The following is a 5,525-nucleotide window of genomic DNA, read 5'->3' as shown; positions in this document are numbered from 1 at the left end:
CTCAGGCGGCGCAGCTGCTCTCGGAGCTGTGTCTGACCGTGTCCTCCCTAGGGCTGTCCCCTGCCCCTCAATAAATCAAGAGATTAAAACAATTGAAAACTGTCTCCTCGTCCCTATCTGCCCTTTTTCTAGCCCGCACGGGGGTCCCGGCGGCTGAGGGGGGCAGCCCTGGGGAGTGGGGGAGTTGGTGGTCTCCTCAGGAGCGCTGCTCCCCCTGCGATTCCTATTTTCGGTGGGAAGCGCCAGCAAACTAATTATTCCAGAGCTGGTTAATTGTAAACTGCTACAAAATATGCCTATGTCTCAACCACCCAGCTCTTCTAATGATACTCCCAGAACAACACAATTGAGGAAAGTCAGTTTTCCTCCTAAGAGACCGCCAGCAGCTTCAGTACCCACGAAGCTGTGTGTTTTTATAGTCAGTTTGTGCTCTGCTGTGGGTAGAGCTTTCCAGCTGCTGAGGTTTGCTGAGCCTCCTGTTGCCATGCAGGATTGAGTTCGGATAGGCCGCTTCAATAGTTGCCATCGTTTTCCATTAGACAGAATGTAGCTCACTAGGGATATCCAGGATAATAATCTAAAGATTTGTTTTATAAAGTATTCTGGACATACGGAACGTATCCAAGAGACTGGACTGCTAGGAATAGGACAGCTTCATCTGCACCAGTAAACGTGATGCTCCACCGAGGCCAGCTGGCAGGGAGCAGCCCTGCAAGCAATCCCCGTGTGCTCCAGCTGCTCAGCGCTGGGCACGGCTTGCAGGAGTGGTACCAGAGCCAAACGAGGGCTGGGAAATGTTTTAGCCCTTTACTGGTACAGGGAATCTCACTGCAGTGCCAAAGATCATTCTTGGGCATGCTTTGAGTGTGTGGATGTAGATAAACATGCAGACTCATGCAGAAAGCAATGCTGTCAGCCTTCACTTCCTGTTCGATTTTTTATTTTTATTTTTATTTTTTTTACCTTTTTTTTCTGCTGGAGTTAAGGGCTTTTTAATGGCTAATCAAATACTCCCTCAAAAATGAGGGGAGAAGAGAGGTGAAATACCATTATTTGTCTGAGTCCCTGTGTGTTAAATGCAGCACACATGGAAACAAAATGCTATTTCTAAATAAATAAATAAATAAAACCTGTACAACAAAAAATGAGGGAAGCACTAGTTTTTGGTACTATTTTCCAACCTCAGGATCTCCCCTCTGCCTCAGACTGCAGCACAGTACCTGTGACAAACTCTGCCTCAGTACAGACACTACCGAGCTTTTCTACTGCTGTCTTGCTCTGCTCCAGAGAAAGAAAGCTGAGCTTTGGGCAGATGACCTGAACAAACAGAAATGCACCTGGATCTTGGACTCTAGATGTAGTATCAGCTTTTTCCCAGTTCCTTCAGTGTCTGCTTTTTGTGCCTCCTGTGTTTTTCTTTTTAATATATGCAGCCAGTTTCTGAAAGAGCTCAGTGCTTGGGGCTGACTAGTGCCCTCAGTCACTCTGTCTCTTGGCGAGGGCTCTGTTCACATGTTGAGCTTCAAATATGGTGAGAACTGAGGATCTTTCTGCTCAGTGTGAGTTACCTTCTACAACTGCCAAGATCCTATTATTCAGAGTCAGTTCACAAGAGCTGTCAGAAATGGTGTTCTCTCCCCCCTGAAATGTTAATATTAATGTAGATTTTAGGTGACAAAAGTACCAGGAACCACAAAAACAGTGATAATTGGTAGTAGCTCCAGAGTTGTCTCAGAAGCTAAAGCTTGAAAAGGTTATTCACTATTATCTACATCATCAGACTCCAAAACATGGGACAATTTCAGAAAAGTCACCGTATTTAAATATACTGGGTTTTTGTTCTTGTTGTTTTCTGGAATATTTTTGTGTGGGGGCAAGTTCTTATACCCTTAGCAGCTGAGAATGAAAATATTCTGACTGCCCAAAAAGTTTTCACTGCCACTGCATATGCTGTGTACTTAAACAGAAGCTTTGATTCTGCAGAGGGGCCTGTCCAGTTTCTATCTCGAGGGCTGGAACTGCATGAAAATAGTAAAAACAAAAGCACAGCATAGTGAATATATTTAAAAATAAAAGTGGAAACTGTTGTTTTGTTTTTACTGTTGTTTTGCTGCCCCTACTATTTTAGTACCCACATAACCTATGTCACAAGCATTTTGTATCTGCAGTGTAGGCACAGCCTTTCACCAGAGAATTTACATTGGAGGCAAATTAGTTTCTGAGGAATAGAAAATCTATCCCTACGTGAAGCTATTTTTTTTTTTAACAGTTTAATTTATCCTTTTTTAGTTTATACATATTCAAAAGATCCATCCAGTTCCAGGACTCCCTATTTCAGATATCTCTCTGTCAAGCTGTAAAATAAAAAAGCAAAGCACCAAACTGTGCGTTTGAAAGTTAAAATTAATCTTCCCTTCCATTTTACAGTTAGATCTAACTGATCTCATTATGCTGGGATTTATCTCAAAGACATTTTACCAGACTTCACTAAGCCATTAGCCATCCTAGAAATTTGAATCCTTGCTAGACATAGAATTACAGCTTAAGATAAACTGATTATCCTCATAATATGTCTCCTACTTAACAAAATAGCAGTGTCTCATATGTAAATGCAATCTAAAATTTAGCATTCAGCAAAGGTCATTACAGCAATGCAACTTCAAGAAACGTTGTTATTCAGCTGAAAATGCAACAAAATAAAACAAATACCGGTGCTCTATCAGTATGAGATAAATATATAAACATTATCTTCTAAACTCCTCCAAAACACTTTTTTTAAAATGGTTTTAACAATCTCTTTTTACAATTAGATTATTTAAAAGCAGGCTATTATAACAAAGAATGCTCACAATATCCCTCTGGTTTAGGTAAACAGTATTTTCTGCTGCTTTGAGATGGAGAAAATGAGACCTTTCTCCATAGCCCTTTTGCATCCAGTCTCCAGCAACAATGAAATAGAAGGGCTGGGATTAGCAGAGGGGAGTTCTGTATAAACAGTCCTTGTAATTTATCCTGCATTCATAAACATAATATACGAACAGTTCAGGATGCCATGTAGCTTTACGAAATGGGTAGAAGATATAGGTGAGATTCTCAGGGTGACAATCTGGTTCCTTCAAATCCAGACTACAGATTTCACCCTGAGTATGAGGAGCTTTGCATTGTACACTAAGTAGCTATTTCAGATTAGCATTCCTCATACACAGTACGGCACTTTTGTTTTTTAAGTAGGCTTTACCCTCCAAACTGGTCAGGAACTGCACCAAAGCCTGTAGTAAAACACAGTCTGAATTATACAATTTCAACTTGTTTTCTGAGGAAATGAAGTTTCCGTGCTCGTTACTGTACAATAGCAACCAAACTCAACACAGAGTACGCAGAGATAATGCCATTGCTGTGTTTCATGAAAAGGAGTGGCCAGGAAGCTGCAGCTGAGGAGAAGGCTGTTATGAGCTCACACAGAGTTTTAGAACCCACACTGGGGAGATTGTTACAAATATCCAATATGAAAAAAAAAAAAAAAAGATTCAGCTGCTTCCAGTGCCTATATATCTGTCTGGTTGCTCACAGAGTAAAATTTCCACTTAAATAAATTAATAAATAGAAATCCAAGTAGTAGCAGTGAAAGTGATGTAAATCAGAAATCTGCATATTCCTACCTGATGCATACATAACCATGTGTCAACACAGGGGCTGAACGCCATCTTTTGAAACCAGCACGGCTCTAACAGTGCGCTAGAATGACTATCTTGATACGAGCAAAGCATGATCACATCAAAGGGATTTTATTTCAATTGAATAGATAAAATATTTCTTCCAAAATTAAGTGAAAGCTCCTGTCAGCAAGACCCACTGCCACGACCGGGTTACTATAGGAGTAGTCTGGAAGCGCTACCCTGACTTACGTACAGATTGATTCAACCCCAGGCACCAGGCAACAGCAACCCGGCATCAGAACAGCACTGCTGGGAGAAAGACCTTCAAAACTGCTGAAACCAGCACCCAGTAAAAGCATTAACAATTGAAATTGCCTGCAGCTAAACGACTGTTTAGTGCCGTGTTTGCTTTTGTGGAGTCATCATGTTCACTGTTTATTTACAATCCACTATGTTTTTAAAGCAATGATATAGTATTGCACTTAATGAATATGCTGAAATACTGCTGCCAGGAATTGCCTTTAGCTTAGCCAAGCAAGCAGAATTCAAACGAGCCTGAAAACAGGCTGAAGAAATGATACTTTCTTGGAGAGGCTTTTTGTGTGTGTGTGTGACTAAAGCTGGTTTGAGAGTATAAATCAAGCTTTGTGGACACTATGTTGTATGGTTTTCATGCCAGCTGCTCACTGGCATCTAGCTGATTATTTTTGTCATTATTACCTATAGACTATCCTCCACCTAATTAAATTTCAGCTTCCCAAAACTCCAACATTTATTTCAACTTTTTGCTCATTTTAAGAAAAGGTCATTTTAATAAATATTTTCTCCAGAAAGTAATTCAAAGGAAACCCAAATCCTTAGTATAATTCAATAGAAATTAATGCAGTTAGTGAAAACTGAAATTAATGCAATTACTGAAAATATTTGAATTCGGCAGCTGGCCAAGTAGCCAGTATAGCCACCATTCTATGTTTCTGTCATTCGTTCCTTCTCTGCCCAGACATCGTTCAGGTAACAATGCTGCGAGAATCTGAAGGAACTGCAGAAGGAAGGTAGCTTTTCAAAATCTACATTTTTTAACAAAAATGCTGTTAATGCTACTCTTCACAGCTTATAGCATAACAAATGTACAGTCACATGCTATCATAATATCCAGATAACTGAATTTTCTCTTTTATCCCCTCTCTTATACTCTTTTCTCGATCTCTAATCTCCGTAATCTCAGTAACGCTTAAGAAAGCATTAGCAAACACAGCTAGAGACTTACCCCAAACAGTAATTGATCCAAGGCTGGTTTTGGTTAGCTACCCCAGTTCCCTGTTGCGGTTTAACAGTGGAAGCAATGTATACAAGTACACAGCTTTACAGCTCTATCCAGCTTCTTCGCCAGTTTTATCTCCTGAGCTGATCTCCATGATGTTACAGACTGTCTGAGGTCCGTGATGCCATCATGGGCTAGTTGAATTTGAATTCCCATTCATCGTTCTGCACTGTAGGGCTGCCTTGCACCTGCTAGGTGGTATCATTCATCACACCTAACTTCAGCTGGTTCTCCACACTCTCTCAATAGCCAGTGGACAGAAACAAGGCCACTCCAAAATGTGGTTATCCATTGTATTCTGGACACCTCTCTTAGGATGGTTACGCAAAAATGTCTCCTGGTGGCACTTACCTCTCCCAGCGAATGTGGAGAAACTAATGAATAGCTCAGCAGATGAAGATACCCAACTTCAAGGCAGCTGCCTTCGGGCAAAACAAATCTTATCCTGAGCTTCAGGCTAGTAGCGCATCCCAGACTTCCCTCATCTAAAGATCAGATCCATATATTTTATGAAATTTTTAGAGGATGTTATACAGATTATAAATGCA

This window comes from Anser anser (assembly GCF_964211835.1).
Source record: "Anser anser genome assembly, chromosome: 1".
Taxonomy (NCBI): Eukaryota; Metazoa; Chordata; class Aves; order Anseriformes; family Anatidae; genus Anser; species Anser anser.
The sequence above is the reverse complement of the archived record's forward strand: the minus strand, read 5'-3'. Positions refer to the sequence as shown.